The sequence below is a fragment of the Mus caroli genome, chromosome 2 (assembly GCF_900094665.2).
Source record: "Mus caroli chromosome 2, CAROLI_EIJ_v1.1, whole genome shotgun sequence".
NCBI classification, from domain to species: Eukaryota; Metazoa; Chordata; class Mammalia; order Rodentia; family Muridae; genus Mus; species Mus caroli.
Genome location: NC_034571.1, coordinates 92,156,419 through 92,181,651, shown reverse-complemented (window position 1 = coordinate 92,181,651; position 25,233 = coordinate 92,156,419).

Below are 25,233 nucleotides of genomic sequence, written 5' to 3'. Positions count from 1 at the left end.
GACTGCACTTCAATGAAACATTCTGGTGATTTTGGAGAAGAACAAACAAAAATGACATGTAAGATTTTGAGACTAATAATGCACATTGCTAACTTAACAATTGCAAAGGTTTTTTTTTTTTTTTGTTCAGATTTGAGACCCTGTATTGTAGTTCTTTTTCTACTTTATGATAAGACTTGAGACTGATATGGTGTTAAAGCAAACAACATATATTGAAGTAATTGAACATGTAACTACAAATTTTTGTTTCTGACCTTAAAAAACAGTTAAATGTTGTAACATCATGTGTCAAATTCTTATGTCATCACTGAAGACACTCTACATCCATATAGTATAAAATTTCACATCTCACATTTTCTCAACTCAGACAGGGATATATCTACTCACTCTTTCTTTTCTCTTAGAGTGGATTTGTGTATACTGGCTCCCAAGTATTTGGTATGGAATTACTACCGAGGTTTCAACATTCAAAAGAGATATCAAATATCTTCGTAATTTCTTCATTTTCCGTACAAACTTAATTAGACAAAGCACATATACAATGAACTTTAATAAATATATAGGTTATTCTTCAGATTAATTTTCTACAAATACAATTACACATTCATCACTTCCTAGATATGTGGCTGCAGACAAATCACTTAATACACGAACTCCCTTTTGTTCAAGTTAAACATTAGTTCATACTTTAACCAACATAAATAATTACTGTGAAGATGAAATGGAATAATTTTGGGATATTTGGCAAAAGCTAAGGATTACAACTGTTAACAGTATTAAGTACATTAGACTTGAAAATAATGAGAGCCCTAGTCTGGTTGGAACATTACAACTTAGGAAGTGGCCAACTCTTAATGAGGCTGAAAATTGTTTGAATCTGAATATAATCAATATTTTGCAGGAAAATTGCTGATGATCCATAGAAAGTAAGTCCTCCTTTATTGTTATATCACCCAGAGTTATGTTCATAGCTATCTTGAAAACACAAAGTAAGACAACATACTGTTAATAGCTCTAGAAACCATATCAATGCCACAGGGCATTTAAAATTAAATAAAATCTCCTACCATAGCTGATAATTTATCTTTTTTCTCCTTACAATGTTTCAAATAATTCTAAAATTATATAAAAATTAACACTGTCCTGATACCTGAATATATATCAAATATATAACACTTTACATCCTACAATTAGGTGAATCTATATACTTCTCCACAGACTCAATATAAGTAAGCTAGTTGATAAGTTCTTTATATATATTTTTATTATATATTTTCTTCATTCACATTTCAAATGATATTCCTAGAGTCCCCTATAACCTCCACCTGCCCTGCTCCCCAACCCACTCACTCCTGCTTCCTGGCCTTGGTATTCCCCTGTACTGGGGCCTATAATCTTCACAAGACCAAGGGCCTCTCTTCCCATTGATGGTCTACTAGACCACCTCTGCTATATATGCAACTAGAGACACAATCTCTGGGTAGTTCATATTCTTGTTCCTCTTTAGGGTTGTAGACCCCTTTAACTCCTTGAGTACTTTCTCTAGCTCCTTCATTAGTGGCCCTGTGTTCCATCCAATAGATGATTTTGAGCATCCACTTCTGTATTTGCCAGGCACTGCCATAGCCTCACAAGAGACAGATATATCAGGGTCCTGTTAGCAAAATCTTGCTGGCATATGCAATAATGCCTGGGTTTGGTTGTTGTACAGAGCAATTGTGATAAAAATGCATGGTACAGGTACAGCAACAGACGGTAGATAAATGGAATAGAATTGAAGACAGAGAGACAAAGTTCAGAGCAGAGCCTGAAAGAATGACTATCCAGAAACTGCCCCACTTGGGGATCCGCCCCATAAACAACCACCAAACCCAGGCACTAGGCAGATGCCAACAAGAGCCTGCTGACAGGACCCTGATATAGCTGTCTCCTGAGAGGCTCTGCCAGTGCCTGGCAAATACAGAAGTGGATGATCACAGTCATCCATTGGATGGAGCACAAGGTCCCAAATGAAGGAGCCAGAGACATATTCAGGGAGCTGAAGAGGACTGAAGCCCCATAAAAGGAACATCAATATGAACTAACCAGTACACTGAGAGCTCCTTGGAACTATACCACCTATCAAAGAAAGAACGTGGTAGAACTTGTGGCTTTAGCTATATATGTAGCAGAAGATGGACTAGTTGGTCATCAAAGGGAGGAGAGGCCCTTGGTCCTGTGAAGGTTCTATGCGCTAGTATAGAGGAATGCCTGGATCAGGAATGGGAGTATGTGGGTTGGGGAGAAGGAAATGGGGGGAGGGGATGGGGGTATTCAGAGAGAAAACTAGGAAAGGGGATAACATTTGAAATGTAAATAAAGAAAATATCTAATAAAAAATATATATAAGTGCATCTATTTGAGAGAAAAAATAAGAATTGAAGACTCAGAAATGAACCCACACACCTATGGTCACTTGATCTTTGATAAATGAGCTAAAACCATCCAGTAGAAAAAAGACAGCATTTTCAACAAATGGTGCTGGCTCAGATGGCGGTTATCATGTAGAAGAATGGGAATTGATCCATTCTTATCTCCTTGTACAAAGCTCAAGTCTAAGTGGATCAAGGAACTCCACATAAAATCAGAGTCACTGAAACTTATAGAGGAGAAAGTGGAGAAAAGCCTCAAAGATATGGGCACAGGGAAAAATTTCCTGAACAGAACAGCAATGGCTGGTGCTGATGAGTTCTTTATAATGACATTCATATGGCAGTTGGAATAATTTTGCTGAAGTATTTAATTAGATTTTGTTAAAACTAGAAATGTAAAACATTTCAAAGTTTTTTTGCAAACAAATATAAAATGATTTGCAAGAGAGTATTTTTGACAGAAGTACAGACAAAATCCAGAAACAAGTATTGGGAAGTCAATGACCACATTTGATAAAGATGAATTTCAGTCATAGTAAGCAATGGTATACTTTGGAACAAAGATCTACTTGAAATTTTCTAAATTTTTCTTAAAATTAAACTTTGATTAAAACCATTTCAGATTTCATATAATAAGAATGCTGATGAAAACCTGTAAACCACTTGGAGTAAATTTTAAGTCAATTCAAACGTTATTAGAACAGTTTAACAAAATAAAGATACAAAAGATAGTTATTATATGAGGTCAAAAAGATAAAATGAATTAAAATTTCCTTTATCTATTGTAAAAATGATAAATATTTTAATTTGAAATCTCACTCGTAATTTTACTATACCTCTACAAAGTCACATGCAAGCACTTGACTAAATCAAATAGCTTTATAATTACAATATGCTTGTTACAAACTTTAAACTTGAAAAGGTTCAAAATTAACGTTTAAAAGGCTCCAAGTGTCAGTTTTTACTATATTGTTGCTAAGAATTTCCATGATAAATAATATTGTCTGTGAGGATTGTTTCTGTAATCCACTATAACAATTAAAATGCAAATAAAGTTAATTGTATTTGTATCTTTACTCCATATATATAGATATTGAGGGTCAAGCACATCCAAGGAAAGTTTTCAAACTTTGGTTTTTAAATATTCCTAAAAGATGATGCAACATCTGGCAAAGATACTTGCTCGAGTATGTATATAGGAGGTTTATTTGTAATAACTGGAAACTGGAAATAACCTAGATGTTCCTCAACTGAAGAACAACAAATACAGAAAATGTGATAATCTACACAATTGAATACTAGTCAGCTATTAAAAACAAAGACATCATGATTTTTCTAGGCAAATGGATGGATCTTGAGAATATCATCCTGAGTGAGGTAACTCAGTCCCAAAATTATATGCATGGTATGTATTCACTTGAAAATAGATATTAGTTGTAAAATACAGGTACAATGCTATACTCCACAGACACAAATAAGTTAATCAAGAAGGAAGGCCCTAAGTGAGAAAGCTTGAATCTTACTTTGAAGCGGAAATAAAATAGTCATAAGAGGCAAATGGAGAGAGGCAACTGGGAAGATGGGTAATTGGGAGGAGAATGTGATGTTGAGTATAATAAGTGGGGAAGGACACACCAAATGGCTAGAAGGCCATGAAAATGAATGGAAATCTACAAGTGACAGGGGTAAGGATGTGGGCAATGTGTCCAGGATGAGAGACCTGGGATATAGGAGGCACCCAGTGACCTTAGCTGCGATTCACTACATTAGGGATATCGACCCTGAAGAGGACACCTCCTGTTGCAGGAATCCCTGTGGAAAAATAGAGACACTACCCTACCCACTAAATTTTCACCCAAATTTATTCTTTCTACAAGAAATGCACACACAGGGGATGGTGCAGTGACTGAATGAATGGCTAACAGATAGCAAGCACAACTTGAGATCCATCCCATAGGCAAGAGACAATCTCTGACACTCTGTATTGTGATAATCTACACAACTGAATACTCGTCAGCTATTAAAAACAAAGACATCATGATTTTTCTAGGCAAATGGATGGATCTTGAGAATATCATCCTGAATGAGGTAACCCAGTCCCAAAGTTATATGCATAATATTAATAATACTCTGTTATGCTTGCAGGCATGACTATGTTGTCCTCTGAGAGGATCTACACAGCAGCTGACTTAGCTAAATACAGACACTCATAGTCAAATAGTGGAAGGAGCTTGGGGACTCTTATGAAAGAATAGGAGGAAGGATGGAAGGATTCAAGGTCTGAAGGGGATGTAGAAAGTTCACAGAACTACTAACTGAGACTTTTTATAATATGCTTAACTATTTTAAAACTCAAAATTCTCATGACATTTTTCATTATCATTGGTCCAAAGTTTGGCATATCCTTAGATTGAACAAGTCAACTTAAATACATTAATATCAAAACTAGCTTAAATCTATCAAAAAGATTCAAGAAAACAAATCTACATTGATTGACTATGGCCACATATTTATGAAACTTAATGAAATGCAGGCATGAATAGGGGTGAAATTGGAAACTGGTGCAACCACCCTGGAATTTTATATGAATATTCTACAGAAAGTTAGAAATGTATCTAACACATGATCTACCCATACCATGCCTATTCATATCCTTGGAGAACTCTACATATTCTGCATGGAGATATTTCCTCATCCATGGTCACTCCTACTATACTCACAATATCAAAATAGAAAAAGCCAAGAAGTCTATCAACTGATAGATCTATAATGAAAATGTAATAAATGTACAAGTGGACTATAATTCAGCAGTAAATTAAAAAGAAATTATTAAATTCTCAGGTAAGTGGATGATACTGTGCATAATATTTAGAGGGAAGAAAACCAAATACAAAAAGACAAATGGCACATACTCAGTCTTGCATGTTGATGCTAGCTTTGACTCTTTAAATGAGAGCACTTAAATTGGAATGCCTATAGAGTCAGCTAGTAGGATATGTGGGGATTTTTCAAGGGAGAGGTAATAGAATTACTTAGTATGAAGCAGAAAATGTGAATAATAAACAGGAAGACTTAAATGGTTATAGGGTAGTTGTACAGGATAGAGAACAGCATGGAGAGATAACAAAAACATAAAGAAAAGAAAAATGCTGAAAGAGTTCCAAGATACTATTGGTCACAATAATTATAATTCCATGCAAACATACTGAATGGACTTCTGAAGGGCATACAGGTACATGTGTACTAATCAACATTTTCTGTTTTATGTGACGGATTATTATCCCATTTTAAAGGAAACCAATAATAGGATTCATTGTAGTATTTATTTTTAAAATTTTCACTTATCACTTCTTAGGTAATATTATATTGCTCATACAAATGGCATCTATACGTTGGCAGGGGTTTGAGCAGGAGAATAAGATTACTTGTAACTTCATTTCACAAATTTATACCATTTTACTACCCTTGCAAAATTTTCATAGAGCTAAAGAGTCTTATTTCCTCATAGTCAGCATGGCCTATGATGTCATTCACTTGTTAATTCAAAAAATATTCTTTGGACAAATATGCTCATTTACTGGTTACTGTCCTTGAAATGGCAGACTCAAACTATCTGGTGAGTTATATAGTACTGGGACAAACTTATAATTTTGCCTCTGCCTCTGTTTTAGATTCCATGTACCCAGATAGGAAAATTTGTCTTTTCCCTTCCTTTGCTCACACTGTTGATTTATGGGTATTTGTCTGGGTTTATTTAACCATTTCTGAGCAGTGATGACATCCTGCACTAGAAAGTCCTGGACCTCTATGTGAATGTTCAACTATGAGTTCTCCATTATTTTTCTAGGCTTTCCTCCTTTTTGGTTTACCTTTGTTCTCTTACATTCTGCACCTCCAGTACTCTAATTTCACTATTAATTAATTTTAGCTCTTTTTCTTCTACTGGCTTTTGTGGGTCAACAGCAATATGCAATTAGTCCTAAATGAATTCAATATTAATGTGCATACTAAAACTATTTCTTCTCATAAATATTAGTATTATTTGTTAGAGAAATACTTCCTAAATTTTCCCAAGGTTTGGAGTTTCCTCCTAATTGACAGATAATATTTTATAATTTTATGTCTTTCATTCAACACATCTGTTGTAACAGAGGTAAAGATGTTTGATGTGTATCCTTGTTAACAGAGTAACTACCATGAATAGGCACACTGGAGTAATTACTCAGTTGATATTGTTGTTGTTATTTATTATTATTATTATTATTATTATCATTATTATTTTCTTTATTGTATTACTATAAATTTTCTATTCTCTTTCCTTTTTCCACCTTTATCTAAAAAGTTTCTTTTCCCATATAATATATTCTGACTATTGTTTCCTCTCCCTCTAATCATACCAGTTCCTCCCTCCCATCAACTGTTTTCATCTAGATCCACTTCCTTTCTGCCTATCAATAGAAAAGAATTGAGGTGGTGGCACAGGCCTTTAATCCCAACACTCTAGAGGCAGAGATAGGAGGATATCTGAGTTCAAAGCCAGGCTGATCTACTGAGTAAATCCTAGGTCAACCAGGGATGCACAGAGAAGCCATGATTTAGGAATAAAATATGTTTAGAATAAAGTAAAATTAAATAAAAGAAAAAGTATCACTTCAGAGTTGTTTGTTATGTCCTATTCCAATTTGTTTCTTTATATTAGTTATTAGTATTATTTTAGATGCTTTTTTGCATTCAAATAAGAGAAAAAATAAAGAATGTGAAATTAGATGAATACGAAATAGGGAAGGACCTGGGAGTGAGGGAAAAACATAATTAGAATATATAACATGAAAAGTCAATTTTTATTTAAAAAATAGAGATCAGGAAAAAATAACTGCCCCTTGCTTTACATATGAACTTTCACCAACAGTATATAACAATTGTGTTGCTGTTGGTTGTCCCTCAGAGTTTGAAGGCAAGTTCTCACTGCTCATAATACCACATCTAACCTGAGAAGATGGTTTCAGTCTCTCAGTTCCTCAGAAAATTGAACATAGTACTACTGGAGGATCCTGCAATGCCTCTCCTGGGCAAATATCCAGAAGATGTTCCAACTGGTAAGAAGGTAAGAAGGACACATGCTCCACTATCTTCATAGCACCCTTATTTATAATAGCCAGAAGCTGGAAAGAACCCAGATATACCTCAACAGAGGAATGGATACAGAAAACGTGGTACATTTAAACAATGGAGTACTACTCAGATATTAAAAAGAATGAATTTATGAAATTCCTAGGCAAATGGATGGACCTGGAGGGCATCATCCTGAGTGAGGTAACCCAATCAGAAAAGAACTCACATGATATGTACTCACTGATAAGTGGATATTAGCCCAGAAACTTAGAATACCCAAGATATAAGATACAATTTGCAAAACACACGAACCTCAAGAACAACAAAGACCAAAGTGTGGTCACTTTGCCCCTTCTTAGAATTGGGAACAAAACACCCATGGAAGGAGTTACAAAGACAATGTTTGGAGCTGAGACGAATAGATGGACCATCTAGAGACTGCCATACCCAGGGATCCATCCCATATTTAGCCTCCAAATGCTGACACCATTGCTCACACTAGGAAGATTTTGCTGAAAGGACCCTGATATAGCTGTCTCCTGTGAGACTATGCCTGGGCCTAGCAAACACAGAAGTCGATGCTCACAGTCAGCTATTGGATGGATTACAGGGCCCACAATGGAGGAGCTAGAGAAAGTACCCAAGGAGCTAAAGGGATCTGCAACCCTATAGGTGGACAACATTATGAACTAACCAGTACCCCGGAGGTCTTGACTCTAGCTGCATGTGTATCAAAAGATGGCCTAGTTGGCCATCAGTGGAAAGAGAGGCCCAATGGTCTTGCAACCTTTATATGCCCCAGTACAGGGGAACGCCAGGGCCAAGAAGTGGGAGTGTGGGGGGAGGTTATGGGGGACTTTTGGGATAGCATTGGAAATGTAAATGAAGAAAATACCTAATTAAAATAAAATAAAATAAAAAAAGAAAGTATCAATTTCCCTCCCCAATTGTTTACTATGGACAAATATGTCTGCCAGTATGAACAGGTACCCATAAATGTGCAATGTTAACACTCACTGCACGTAATCCATCTAATCAGACATAATGCCCCCTCAACAGAGAGAAAAGAGTCTTTCATACCAGACACCTAACCAACTACTCAGTGAAGTCATGGATCATAGAACAGAAGTTACTATTGTTACTTTCCTAGACTAAAATTAGTGCTAACTTCATTTTAACACACATACTCTTAACCCCAAGTGGGTGGCTTAGGGAGCAGTGCGGGGGGAATGTATAGGGGACTTTGGGGATAGCATTTGAAATGTAAGTGAAGAAAATATCTAAGAAAAAAAAGAAAGAAAAAAAATAGCAGTTCTCACCCCGTATAAAAGGAGCTTTTCCTTATAATAGACCATTACAGAAAACCGCATTGGGAATAATGGTGAAATTAATGGATCAAAGGGTAATAAATAGCAATGGGTACAGCTATAACACAGCCAATTCTCCTAAGCCCAAAGGAACAGCATAGGAGTAAGGGAAGAATACATGTACAAGGCAACTGACTAGTTAGATCATTTTGCTGTGTGTATGCTGAGATTTTTACCTCCTAAAGAAGACAAAATGTTACACAAAGATACCTCAACAATATGGTTGCCTAACTTGAACCTAAGAGGTGACAATCAGTATATTTGCTAATGTGGAAGGAGGAAATCTCACAGAGACCCACCTCCAGAGAGAGAACTACAGACACCTAATGATTGCCAAAAGACAGAATTAGTTGTCTCCAAGGATGATTATCCTACTTTATTACCTAACTTCAAATGGCCAGTCAACACTGAACAGACTCAAAAAGCTGCATTAATATGTTCATAATTATAAATATTTGTACGAATAAACATTTTATAAAGATTTTGAGAATGAATAAGTACAGTGCATAGAAAATATTTGCATTACAATTTATAACAGTAGCAAAATGACAGTTGTGCAATAGAAAAATAAAGTAATTTTATGGTAGTATATACCATTCAATCATGAACTGTATTTCAGGGTCACAGAATTAGGAAGGTCGACACCTATTGGGTTAAAGGGAAGAAAAGATGGAAGGAAGTATATATACTTATAATTTAAATGTTAAAATATTATATATTTATAATATTTCTATTTCTAAAATATTTCTTTTATTTATGCTAGTTATTTCTATCTATCTATCTATCTATCTATCTATCTATCTATCTATATGCACATACATATACACATACACTTATATACATACAACAATTGCTGAAATTACGAGATGTACAGCCAGCTGGAGGAACTAACTTATAAATAAAAATTCTGTTGAGGGTGTATGTGGTTCTGGCCCTGTTTTTCACTTTCTAGCTTGACTATATATATATGTGTGTGTATGTGTGTGTGTGTGTGTGTGTGTGTGTGTGTGTGTGTGTATGTGTGTGTGTATCCCAGAAATAACAGTTTAGAAGCAGAAAACCGGATTAAACTTTTTCTTACTTCAGTATGTAAGAATATGAAAATTCTCAGTTATAAGTGTGTTTAAGTATGTGTTTGAATATGTGTGTGAGTACATTTCTGTGTCTTAATATAGTGCCTGAAATATAGTAAGTACTGCTCATATGGTACTCAGAGGACAACTTTTGGTATCAGTACTTGCCTTCTACCTTTTTTAAGACAGTGTTTCTTTGTAATTTTTCTTCTGTGTATTCCAAATTAGCTGGTTCATGTGTTTCTGGATATTCTCCTGCTTCTTTGCTCAGTCTCTCTTAGGAGCCCAGGAATTACAAAAGCACTATAGCTACAGCATGTGCTTTTAAGTGAATTTGGTGGATTCCTATTCTGGTTACTATGCAAATGTACCAAACATTGCTTTTTCCCACTAAGTGATCCCTCAACCTAATATTGCCTTCAAATAGAACTCTAAAAGAATGAACAAAAGAAAGAAAGAAAGAAAGAAAGAAAGAAAGAAAGAAAGAAAGAAAGAAAGAAAGAAAGAAAAAGTGAGAGAGACAGATAGAAGGAAAGGGAGGGAGGGAGGGAAGGGAAGGAAAGGTATAGGAAGGAAGGAAGAAAGGAAGGAAGGAAGGAAGGAAGGAAGGAAGGAAGGAAGGAAGGAAGGAAGGAAGGAAGGAAGGAAGGAAAGGAGAAAATAACTATGTTGGTGGGTAAAAGAAACCATGGCATATAATTAAACAAAGAAAAAGAAGAGAAAAAATAAATGAAAAACAAAAGGAAATAAAATAAAGAAAAGATAAAAAGATAAAAACTATAAGGAGAGATGATATTATTTATCTTAGTTTTATTTCCTGGAACAAATGTAAAACGACTTTATATACTTAGCTATTTTATGATTTCTTCCAATGATTTGTAAACCAATAGTTCACCTGAACCAACTTGCATTTTTAAAAAACTTTGTTATAACTTCACGCAGACATGAAATACAGGAAATAAAGAGTGTCTGAACTGGATGAATGTTGATTTAATATACACACACCATCTTGATATTTCTTGTGTAATTTTCAATTTTGTTTAGGTAGACTTGTTTGTCAGCTTTATTGAACAGAATGATGCAAAGGAGATCATGAAAAGAGAATTCTCACTCTGTTCAAATATTTCAAAAATTATTAGATCTTCAACAGTACTATTACCTAATTAACAATTTTATTCATTGATGGATTCAGATGACAATTCACTACTGGGAATTGCTGAAAATTTGAGATGTATGACAAGCTGGAAGAATTAACTTAATAACTGAAATATTTTTTTTAGGGTATATCTGGTCTTGGTCTCTTCTTTTGCTCTTGCAGGATACCATGAAATAAGAGAGTTTGCCTCAGCCTTGACTTCATCCACAACATTCTTCCTGTCCACCATCCAAAAAGAAGTGGTCTTGGCAAACCGTGGAATAAAACCTTTGAAAGTATGAGCAAAAATAAAAAATTTATCCCTTAACTTATTTCTTTAGATAATGGTGTTAGGATCGAAAGTCTAATTAACAAAGAATATTTATTACTATTTGTAGAAAGCCGGCCTGAGGCTTACAAGAACCTAGGTACTCCTGGGAGACAGGCTGGGGCTGAAAAAGACTTAGATGGCGAGAGAGATAATGAAGCCAAGACAAAGGTTCTGATCAAGGCCCATGAGTTTATTAAGTGACCGTGCTTATAAGGGGGAAGGCCCATCCTCCCCAACCCCATGCCAGGCTTCTTGATGTATTGTTGCCAAGTTGTTAGCACTAGTTTGCCAGTTCCACAGGTAGTTAGCTATCTCAGGAACATCTGGGAAGACAGGTTCAGTCTCTCAGCAGGTGGCAGAAGAGCAGAGCAGTTGTCACTTCAAAAAGGAGCCAGTCAAAAGAAGTCAGCCAAGTTGGAAAACTGCACCACAGGTGGCCCCACCTCAGTGACAACAAGGTCTGTACCAGTCCACTTCAGGCTGTGGGAGCCTACAACTATTATTATTATTATTATTATTATTATTATTGTATAAAATAGAATTTAAAACTATTCAAATATGCACAGCCAATCATAGAACTAACATAAGTAGATGCTAATATTTATTATCAAATAAAAATGATAAACCTCCAGAGCTTTTCAGGTTTTTTTTTATATCTTAAGAACTTTGTCTTTTGTTGCTTGATACTTTTTCTGCCTATTCTCTACAAAATAATGAGCTCCCTTAGGAAGTATAAATTACAAATCTCAAATTTCTGTACAGAGTTCAACACAGAAGATTGCACATGGATAATGTTGCATAATTATCAGCCTAGTTGAATTTGATCTACAAGAGTGAAAATCTCCAAAGGTGATATTGTGTGTCTAGCTTAGAATAAGACATCGTTAAAAACTGTTTATAACAAATAGAGTGTCTTGTATCATAAATTCTACTTTTCTTATATTATAAATATTGCAATGGTTATCTTATATAAAAACTGTTCAGTTGCTTCCTGTAACTTTTACAGGGTTTTAAAAAATGTCAATGTCATTTATCATTTGAGAAGCTACAGATGATCATTCAAAAAATTGAATAATAATAGCACTACTAGAACTATTTTCTATTTTTCTGTATGATAAAGCACTTTGAAGTTATTCTTTTATTCAATGATTCAACTTTTAGGTGGTAATAAACATTTGTGATAAAAAATATAGCACTTGGATTTTACTTGGTCTGACCTTGATCTGCAATCTTAATCTCCTGTAGAAATCTGTAATATGAATATACTTTGAGAAATATAGATGAAAGAAAGAGAGAGAGAGAGAGAGGAAAAACAAGAACAAACAAGGGAAGGAAGAAAGAAGGAAGGCAGAATGGAAGAAAGGGAGACAACAAAATAAGCAAAATAAATAAATAGATAGATGATAGATAGTTAGAGAAATAAATAAAATAAGAAAGTCACTGAATCCATATCAATTGAAAAAATACAAAAAAAATTATTAGTGTAAACAGTACACAGTTTAGCTATGCTTTTAAATCTTTCATTTATAAAGATGCAAGTAATCTAAAATGATTGAAGGGATGTGTTACTGACTGGAAAAAAACATTACAGTGCATGTGCAGAATTGCCTTGGTTCCTCAGTAATAATGCTCCCCTGATTGGCGACTGATACAGAGGTGACATTGTGGGGTTTCTATCCTTTGATATATATGCTGTAGAGCTGACCAGCATGAAGTCCTTACAGGAATTTCCAGGAGACTGTGACATGTTTGCACAAAAGATGGCATTACCTCTATTAACAAGAAATCCAAGAAAGACTAGGGAAAAGGTGAAGTCTCATTTTTCAAGACATGAATGTGTCTGCTTCTGACCAATGTAGAGACACTTTGTCTGTGGTTATTGCTCATGAATTGCTAAGAAAAGCCAGGCTTCTGGACGACCTTGTCTGGTCTGAGTGAGAGATGATGTCCCTAGTCCTGCAGTGAGGGATTGATGTGCCTGGCTGGGGGTGGAGAAATGTAACCCATGGGGGTCTACCACTTTTGAGAGGAGAAGAGAGAAGGATGGGGAGGAGAGAAGTTTTGAGAGGGAGGAACTGAGAGGAATATGGGAGCTGATAATTGGGGCTTAAAGTGAATGAATAAATAAAATTTAAAAATTAAAGAGAGAAAAGAAAGAAAATAAATGCCAGGCTTTATTCCCCAGATTCATAACTACAGTTTTAAGTTAAACAATCCCTTAGCTAGCACATGGAATCAACTAAGCAGGAAACATGGGGGATCACAGAGACTGAGCCAGCAAATGCAGAACCTGTATGGATCTTCATGAAGTCCTCACATATAGTTGTTTACTTGGTGTTTTAGGGGGAACTCCTGACACTGGGAGTAGGTGTGTCTCTGACTTTTTTTGTCTTGTTTTGGGACCCTTTTCCTCCTATTTGATCGTCTTTCTCAGCCTTTATGTGAGGGTTTTAAACCTGCTTTTATTGTATCTTGTTATGCTGGGTTCAGCTGAAAGGCGTGCTTTTCTTCTGAGGGAAGACTGGGGTGAGGTAATGGGATGGGGTGTGAATCTGCAGGAGAGGATGGGAGAACCAGGAGGAGTGGATGTGGAGTGAAAGCTACAGTTATAATAAACTGCATGAAAAATAGTAATTAAAAATTGATAGATGATAGATAGATAGATAGATAGATAGATAGATAGATAGATAGATAGAAGATAGAACGAGTGCCAATGCCTAGTTAACTACTCTTTTCTCTTTCCTTCTATGCCAATTAAAGGTCTGAGGTGAGAGGGTGTATTTTTAATTTTATTGATCAGTATGATTGTATGTTATTAACATCTCTCAAGTAGTTACTATTTACAATGAGCCACCACATGAGAGAAGCAGGCTGATAAGATTGAAAGGCAGTTCATCTCATGCCTGTTTATTACCATCTGGTATACATATCAGTTGTTCCATCATTTCTTTCTTCACAAGAGGACTGCTAAGTGTGGTACATAACTTCATCTAAAAGAGCAAAACAAGCAATGGAATAAAGAATGTTTCAGTTTAAAATTAATAGTGCAGATTGCTCAGGATTCCCTGTCAGATTGTCTGCAAATACCACTGCACAATGAATTTAGTCCAACTTTAAAAGTCTTAATAGTCTTCATAGGAAAGCTAGCAGTCTCAATTAGTCTTGACCCCTGAGATCTTTCAAACACTGGACCACCAATGAGGCAGCATAAACCAGCTGATATGATGTATCCAACACATATACAGCAGAGGACTGCCAAATGTGTTCAATCAGAGATGATGAAAAATATCCTCAAGAAACTCGAGGCCCCAGGGAGTTTAGAGGTCAGGGGGTAGAAGGTGGGATTAGGGGACATCCTCGTAGAGACATGGGGTTGGGGAGGAAATATACGATGTGGAACAGTCGGAGGGTGGACCAGGGTGTGGGGAATAAAATCTGAAGTGTAAATTAATTAATTGATTTATTAATAGATTAAAACAGAAAAAAAAATCCCATAGCCTATCAGAGAATGGGCACTGTTTAAAAGACCAACATTAAAATCTCTTCTGAGGGTGGGCAGTTGTGGCACATACCTTTAATCCCAGCACTTGGGAGGCAAAGGCAGGCAGATTTCTGAGTTTGAGGCCAGTCTGGTCTACAGAGTGAGTTTCAGGACATCCAGGACTACACTGAGAAACCCTGTCTCGAAAACAAAACAAAACAAAACAAACAAAGAAAACAAACAAAATCTCTTCTGAGACTCATGCAATCATTTCACTGTAATGCCCTGAAAAATAAAAATGAAAAAAAAAATAACAAAAACCAAATCACATACTTCCAACATACAATGGCATAGGATATATATTACCATGTTAAAAGGGAGAAGCAAGAGCAGAGAGAGGAAGTACTGGACCAAAGCAAGAACAAAAATCATCTGGGCATATGCTACAGGCTGCTTCTCATACATCACACTGAAATGCTCTACCACCTTTAAGTGTGTTGACTGTAACACATTTTAGATGTTTCTGTTTCCTGTTCGCTGCTTTTCTCTGCAGGGATCTTAGGGCTCTTGCATTTCTAACGTTTTTGGATATCCTATACAATCCAGATATAAGTGTCACCTTCATAGCTCTACACAGTGACATCTTTAGATGTCCATGAAGGGAGAATTCCTGACACATGTCTGGCTGCACCATTTTTCTTTAGTAATGAAGGGAGATTGCATAATCCCTTTCTTCTATAATTGCCATTAAAATCATAACAATTTAGTGGAAGCTGCCAAGTTCAGCTGCTTGCTGAGGCTGAACCATAACCCCTAGTTCGATTATATGGTCACCAGCTTTCAGATTTTCTATGGTTCCTCTACTATTTAAGCTTAGCTGTACTAAAAGTGGACCTGGACATAGCTGTTCTCAAACAAAAAGATCCCATCTGCATTTGCCCCCCCCCTGAGTCCTGGAATTAAAGGCATAAAAACCACATTTGTCTCTGAGTTATTCAAAACCTCTTTTCACAAGTTGGAAACTTAGCTGGATGAGATTTTGTCTTGAGGTCCCTACTCCCTTTATTTCATTTAATATCAAGCATTTCTTTAATCTGTTTACCTCCTTGTATGGAGCTCCATCACACTTCCTGACACCTCCTTTTCCCTTAAACTATACATTTTTTTCATTATAGATCTGCATAACAGTAATCACTAAGAACCACACGACTATGTCAATATTGACTGTTTTGAGAGTTCCTCTTCTACAATAATTAATCCAAAACTTTTCAATTTAGCTTCAGGCAGACTTTTCAGACAGGCAGGAGGAAAAATCAGCTACATTCATCACCAAAATGTCACAAAAATAGACTCTAGGTCACATACTAATATTCTTCATCTCTGACACCTCTTGAATCAGGTCCCTATGGTTCAAGTTAATCTCAGGACCACTGTTTTCTATGTTCCTACTAGTATGACCCATTAAGCCAGGCTTAAAGCAGCCAATTCTTATTCTAAACCAAAGTCCCAAAGTCCACATTACTCTAAATAAGAAGATGGTCTAAACTATTTCAGCAATACCACACACCTGGTCCCAAATTCTATCTGGGTTGCTGTGAAAAGAAACCATGACCACTACAGCTCTTATAGAAGGAAAAACATTTAATTGGATCTGGTTTACAGGTTCAGAAGTTTAGTTTATTATAGTCATGGTGGGTAATATGGAAGAATGCAGGCCGGTATGGTGCTGGAGGAGCTCAGAGTTCTACATCTTGATTCTTGGGCTGCAGAAGTAAAAGTCAACACAAATCCTTGCTTGAACATATCAAAGCTCAAAGCCTTTTCCCACAATGACACATTACCTCCAAAAGCCCACAGCTACTCCAACAGTACCACACCCTCTAATAGAGCCAGTCATTATGTCCCCATAGGGACACTGTTTTTCAAACCAATAGAGAGATGTTTTAGTTCATTTTAAAGATAACTACAACAGATCACCAAAAATGCAGAGTTGAATTTTTGAGAAGGTAGACAATGACTAATATGTTTTATTCATATTCTATGCCCTATGTCAGATTCAAGCATGGAAGAAATTTACTATTCTAAATAGCATTGATTACATTTACTACTAGCAAAGTTGAGATTGACATGGAGACCCTTTTTCTCAAAAATATTTGTAACTGATCAGCTAAGTGCACATCCACTTAAAGGAGATAATCTATTGACTTTGCTATGTTATTTCTTTTTCAACAAATATGGCTTATAATTTAGTATTCTTAAAGTGATATTCACTTCTAAAAGTGTCAAATCATTTCTGGTACATATATAACACAGAATTTACTTCTACCTTAAATATATGATGAGAATGAAAAGGAACCATAGGCTCCAATCATTTATATGGGTGATGGGAAGGCAAATGGAAGGAAAATACAATTAAGCCATTATAGCTATCTGTGGGCATGTTTATCTGAGATAAATTCAGAAAAAATAATTTTCCCTTTGGTACAGAGACATATATAATGTATAGCCCTCCTTGATTTCAAGAGAGACTAAGTTAATTTTTTCATAATTTACTTCTAAAACAGAAATGAGGAAAGAAAAGGCAAGCCATATTTAAAGTCTGGAATGATATAAATTTTAGGTAAATGAAATGATTCAAGATTAGGTATTTTAAATAGATCACAATAAAATCAATGTCAATATTAGTATTTTGCATTGAGACATTTTATGAAATAGCTTATTTAATATTTGAAGGGATTTTTTGAAAGACGCTTTATTTATACTTTTATATGCTAATAAAAAGAAAAAAATGTAGCATTAGAATGTTCAAACAACTTGCTCAAAGCCATAGATCCATAACAACACAGAGCTGGTAACAAAACCACACAGGAGAAGTAAAAGTCAACAAAATTCCAATTTGGAACCAAGCATCACTAAGTTGTAATAGAATACTGTAAAAAGGATAAAATGTTTCCCCCTTGAACAGCCTGTCTCACAAGAGTAGTAAACTCATAGATACATTGCATGTAGGTCAGTAAGTTTATATGATTCTAACATTTAAGAAAATGCCTTCTTAACACGTAAAAGCCTTGAGATAACAGCCTGTTACTTATCATGACACTAAGCAAAGAGTAATGAACCATAATATGAAGCCTTTAAGTTCACATTCTACAGAGATTGTATGACATTCCACAGCAAAGAAAAACTCAAGTATTACCAGGACTGTCCGAAATTTATGAGGGCTTTCTAGAAGAAACAGGAGTATATTTTGGGCAATGAAATTATACCGTATAAAATTATAATACTAGGTATGTGATAATATACATTACTCAAAACCCATAGAACTTCTCTATGCAAATACTCAGCCATTATACATACAGATATTTTCATATTCCACATCATTTGCAAGGTTAAAATCTCACAGAAAATAATCTATACTCTCAATACTGATATTATATCACAACTATATGACACAATTTAAAATGTTGAGAAACAACACTGAATTGAATAATGAACTTACATAATATTAAGCAACTCTTAGTATTGAGTTCCACAGATCCATAAGCTCTAAGTTAGAATTATCAATCATATGTAGCCAAAGAATCTTGTGTTTCTTATAATTTTATGTAATAGACATGGTTCTCTCTCTCTCTCTCTCTCTCTCTCTCTCTCTCTCTCTCTCTCTCTCTCCTTTGTCTTCCTCTCTATTGTATTTCAGATTGAAAGCTGCTTGAAGGCCAGAGCGGTGGATAACCAAATGCATGTTAATAGTAAGGAGCCAGATGAAGTGTCAGAACCAAATACATAGATGCTTATTTTACATTGATTGTCATAATTTGACCCCACAATTTTGTGCTTAGCAAGCTATTTCAGAAATGGTATCATGTGGAACTCAGCTATTATCACTTGAATATAAAAAACTCTCCCCATCAAAACATGTGTTTGAACATTGAGCCTCCATTTGATGGCACTGTTAGAGGATATCATGGAATCTATAGGAAATGGGTAGGTGTTATATGTATAAATGTGTTACAATGTTAGTTTAGTACAATTACTCTGGTTCCTCTCAGGTCCACTAATATGTGAGTAAGCTGCCTTCTGCTCCTTCTACCACAAAGACACTTGTACAATTGCTTTCCTACCATTATTTGATTGACATTGTCCAACTTGATGATACAAGGCATTTTAAATAATTATTCAAAAAAGAATAAGGTATGATTGTCAATATTTTTGTTTCAAATGCTATACTTTCTTACCCTTGTTACTCAAGGATTTGTAGAATTTTGTTTCACAACAAAAAGTTTTAAAATTATCATTCCTTTCTAACATCATGACAAGCTAAATGGAAAAAAAAAACCTGAACAAATGCTAATAGAATCTGTAAAAAGAACCAATGACTTATGACAAAGCACTGCCCTTAGCATTATAGTAGAAAGGGTATTGATCCAGCAAGTCATGACTTAACAAAGATTCCTGATAGTAAGAAGCAACAGAAAGGAAATTCTGAAGATAACACATTAATACATGGCAGATAACTTAGGAAAGCTGAACATAATAATATCACATGAGGAATATCCAAAATCAAAAAGTTAACAAGGCACTTATACGCGCACGCACACACACACACACACACATGAGAGAGAGACAGACACAGAGACAGAGACAGAGAGATTGTGATGAAAGGATGGACCATCTAGAGACTGCCGTATCCAGGGATCCTGCTTGTGGACGTTGTACATCGTGGTGCGGAGCCTAGTGCGCACCACGATGTACAACGTCCACAAGCAGTATGGGGACTTTTGGGATAGCATTGGAAATGTAATTGAGAAAAAGATGTAATAAAAATTAAAAATAAAAGGAAAACTTGGAAAAAGAGAGAGAGAGAGAGACAGAGACAGAGACAGAGACAGAGACAGAGACAGAAACAGGGACAGAAACAGAGAGGATATTGGTTGATGAGAGGGAAGGAGAGATTTCAAGGAATTTTTAATCCATTAAAAATGTAGACAAATAGGAAAGGGAAAAGTCAAATAAAATATATTTAAAATGTATAAAATAAAACATAACTGAGATTCTTTACCCATTATTTTCAGATCTCAACCTAAAGACCCTGGAAGCTCCAAAGCACCAAGTACAGTGTCACACAACAAGCTGGACCAGGATGAGACATTTGCAAGCTTTGCAGATGAGTATAATTCCATTTATTGAAAAAAGTTTTAGGAGAGGAGATAGGAAAAACCCTTACTATCAGGAAGAAAGGCAGACTCATAACTTAGCATAGAAAGTAGCAAACAATAAGTCATTACAATAAAATATTTAGTCTGTTGAGAGGAATTATTATTAAACAGAATATTTTTATAAAATTGTACTTAAAGCATGAAGGAGAAATGTATCCTCATAGAAAATGAGATGATGTTTTGATAATAGAACTATTTGTCTTTTATAATAAAACTTTGCTGGAGAGAAATATAATATTATGTTAGAGATTTGGATCTACAGCTAAAGGCCCTGGCATTCAAGCTTGGTGTATGAGTTTGTTCCCTAGAGTCCACGTGAAATAGGAAGGAAGGAGCTGATTGAACAATTATACACACACACACACACACACACACACACATGCAAGAACAAGAGGTACAAATCAAAAAACCTGCTGATTATATTGTTCTAATCAATTTGGATACAAATAGGCCCAGTGCAACAGTGATAAGTGAAGTTTTCACAATGAATCAAAAAAGACATGGTTTAGTTTAACATAAGCACAGCCATGGGTTGGGAGAAATGTAGTTGAAAATAAGTCCTGTAAACATGTATTATATAACAGAAGGATATAGATAGATAGATAGATAGATAGATAGATAGATAGATAGATAGATAGATATTGTGGCAGTTCATATACATTAGAAATTAATGGGTGGGAAAATATACTCATCAATCAAAGAAGGCATAGGTGGGTTAGAACCAGATGGAGAGTGAGTTTCCTTCCAGAATAGACTATATAAAATAGCCATGTCTCAAAAAGCAGGTATGAAAAATCATATACTCCTACAGAGGTTGGTGACACAGAATTCTTCCTGTCTGATGGAACTGCAGGGACAAAAATTAAGAAGAGCATGAGTGAAAGGAGGTCCAGTGACAGGCCCAAACTGGAATCTAGCTCAAGGAGAGGCCTGGGGCCCTGACACTGTTACTGATGCTATAATGTGGTTGCAGACAAGAGCCTAGCATGGCTGCCATGTGAGAGGTCCAACAAGTAGCTGAAAAAGTCAGATGCAGATAGTAGCACCCAAACAATGGACTGAAAGGCAAGAACCTCTGTGGTTGAATTGGGGAAAAGCTGGAAGAAGCTGAGGAGGAGGGTAGCCTTGTGGGAAGACCAGCAGTCTGAACTGACCTGGACTCCAGAAATCTCTCAGACACTAGCTACAAATCAGGCAGCATACACCAGCTAATATGAGACCCCAGACAAATTTCCAGCAGAGGACTTCCTGGTATAGCCTCAGTGAGATAAGAAGCTCCTAATCCTGGAGAGACTTGAGGCTCTAGGTAGTGAAGAGGCCTGATTAGGTGAAGGTGGGGCTGATAATTGGGGGGAGGAGGTATGGATAGGCAGATGAAGTCTGGACTGTAAAAATGGATTAAAGAGTATATATATATATATATATATATATATATATATATATATATATGAAGGGCATTTGAAAAATCAGACAACATAGAAGTCTTTGAACACAAAACTAAAAATAATAAAATTAAATTAAAGGGGAAAACAGAAAATTGGAAAAGGAGAGTGTGTTTTGTGAAAAAAAAAACACAACAAAACATTAACTCCTAAGCCAAGTTATTTTGAATAAAAAGGAAGTGTAACATAAATTAATTTTTAGTATTCAAAATGAAAAGAAAAAACTCAGTACATTCCCTTGAACGTTGAAGAAAATAAACACTATGTCAAAGCAAATTTGCAAAAACATAAAAACTAATGTCATTAAACAGATATCTGAGATGAACTCTCATGGTTCCAAGATAATAAAAAATGGTTTACATTTATTAAATAAATTGAACCAATAATTAATTTATTTGCAAAGCAGAAAGCTACAAATGCAGATAGGGTCACAGGATTCTATGTAGAGAAACTACATAATCTATGCAATTTACTTGAGGCTAGCAACAACAAATGATTGTGTTCCATGAGGCCACCATTAGCTTAATATATTAATCAGATAAATATAAAATCAAACCAGGCACATTTTATGAATGACATAGAAAATATCTTCAAAAATATCAAGATGTACTTCACTAGATATATAAAGAATACAAAACAACATCTACATTGAGTGCAGTAGGTATGTAATATTTTTACCAAATTTAACCAGATGAGTGTGATTAAACTGATTCCTAAAATCCAGTGTTCACTGCTATGGCCTACTTCATGACTACAAGGTCTGATAAAGTTAAATAGCCAGAACCTGGTTCAGAAATACAAAAGTAATTACTAGTAATAATAATAAAACAATTATATATAAACAAGCTAAGAAAGAAAAATACCATTTGAATCTAATAGTAGATATCATGCTATAACACACCTATTGTCACTTTTTAAAGGATATATATATATATATATATATATATATATATNTACATTTCAAATGTTGTTCCCTTTCTTGGTCTCCACTCTGCAAATCCCCCTTCCCATTCCCCCTCCACTTTGTCTCTAAGAGGTGATCCACTACCCACTAACCCACTCCTGTCTCACCTCTCTAGCATTCCCCTATGTTGGGGCATCAAGCCTCCACAGGAACAAGGGCCTCCCCTCCCATTGATTCAATCACTGCTACATATATAGCTGGAGCCATGAACTCATCCATGTATGCTTTTGGGTTGGTGGTTTAGGCCCTGGGAGCTTTGGGGTGTGTGATTAGTTGCTATTGTTGACTTTCCTATGGGGTTGCAGTCTCCTGCAGCTCCATAAGCTCTTCCCCTAACTTTTCCATTGGGGTCCCCAGGCTCCGTGCAATGGTTGGCTGTAAGTATCTGCATCTGTCTTAGTCACATCTTGGCAGAACATCGCAGAGGAAACCATACCAGGCTCGAGTTAGCAAGGCCATCTTGGCAGCAGAAATAGTGTTGGTGTTTGGTATCAGCAGATGTGACAGACACCAAGGTGGAACAGCCTCTGGATGGCCCTTCCCTCAGGACGTGCTCCTTTCTTTTGCCCGGAGTTTCCTTTAGATAGAAACAATTCTGGGTTAAAAATTTTGAGATGGGTAGGTGGTTCTGTCCCTCAACTGGGGGCTGTGACTATCTACTGGAGATTCTTTCTTCCCTCTGTTGGGTATAGGACCAAGAAGTGGGAGTGGGTGGCTAGGGAAGCAGGGTGGGGGGAGGGTATAGAGGAATTTCAGGATAGCATTTGAAATATAAATGATGACAATATCTAGTAAAAAAATTGAAAAAAAAAACAAAAATAATTTGGTTTATATGCACATATTTTCCATATTTTATTAACTAAAGAGCTCTTTGTTCACTATAAGTTTTCTATCTAGATTTTTATCTGCATAAAATTGCAGTATATTTATTATTTTCATATTGTTGTGACCAAACACAAGCTAAGATGCTACTTAAGGGAAAAAAAAAAAAGGTTTATTTGGCTTATTTAACTTACTCTTTTCATATAAAGTCAACTCTTGTAGGAAAGTCATGGTATGTAGAATGTGAATTAGCCAAATATATTTGTCATCAAGCAGAGAAAGATGAATGTTGCTTCCAGACTAAAGGATAGAACTCCCCACATTCAGGATGATGGGTTATTTACATCTTCCTAGAAATGCTTTCGCACATTGCAGATATTATTTCTGGGATGAATCTAAATCATCTCAGGTTCATAATGAAATTTAATATCAACAGATAGGATTGATATGTAACTAGTAACTTATAAGAACTATGCCTTGTGATACCAATAAAGGGGTGGCAGGCAGGGACAGACAGCTCTTCAGAGAGTAACAAGAAGGACATAATTGGTTATATTTACATCTCTGGTCACTTTCTGTAAAACTCTTATGTACTCAATTTATCTAGGCTTGTCTTTTTGCTTTACATTTTTTTTAAGACATGGATAAGTATTTTCTCTATTGATATAAACAATAGATTCTAAGAAAGATTTGAAAACAAACAATACCAATGAGTCATTTCTCTTATTCTGTCAAAAACTTTCATAAGTACCTAGCAAACAAGTCATAAGACTTCAAAGATGCCTAGATCATAAAAACGTAAATGTGCCTCTTAAATAATTAAATACAAAAGCTATAGATGCATGGGTTATAAATACTATGAGGAAAATAATATCATGTAATCTTTTATGTAATGTATATTTTATATTAAAACTATCCCAGTATTTGTGCTTCTCCTGTGTCATAGCTCCTTGCAGTTAGTTTCTGCAATTCCTTCCATGTTTAGGTGCAGCTTCTTGAAACTTTTTTTCTCAGTTGCCTATTACATTTGCTTTGCTATAAGAATATGACAGAAATGAAAATTTTAAAAGGAATAAAATGCTTTGTTTTGTAAAGGCATTCATGGACTTCTAGGAGTTATTTTGCAAGTAGCTTCAGCTACTTGGGTAATCAGAAACACATAGTCCAGTAACCAGTATGGCCCATTCAAACCCCAGCTAAACAGCACGTATATGTGTGGGACATGGCGGGGGGTGGCATTAATGGAAGGAGAGGGGAGGGAAAGAGCCAATGTCTAGCCAGAGTTCCTCCTGTTCTCTGGGCAGGCAGACGTGGGAGTGAGGGCTACCAGAGGCTTTACACTCGGCCCCTGGGTGGGCATCTGGCTGTGTGAAGACACTGGACCCCACTCTTCTGGGGTTGGACAAGGGGCAGCCCCTGATACCAGTGGCCCCGATGCAACACCTTTGGAGTTATCGGGTAGAGGGCAGAGGGAGAGAGGTTTTCACACAGGTGAGAGTCCTTAGTCTGGTTCATAGCTGGAGCCCAGGAAGGCCTTCTGACAGGAGATTAGGCCAAGCTCATTAGGAGAAAGTCTATGCCATCGTCCAAGTACAGCTGGCCTTGAGGAACAAAGGCAGTCTATGGTTTTAGACCTTTATTGAAGAAAGGTAGGTGGAAAGAGAGATGGGGGAGGTAGAGAAAGAGAGAGAGAGAGAGAGAGAGAGAGAGAGAGAGAGAGAGAGAGCAAGGGGATTGCAAGGTGGGGCCAAATAGCCCCTCTTATAGTGTGCTGTTATCTTGGTGTTGCTAGGTAACTGGGAGGAGTCTAGCCTGAAGGTCAGAAGCTTGGGATATTGTGTATGTGACTAAAAGCCACACTTCTTCTGTGGGGGCTGTG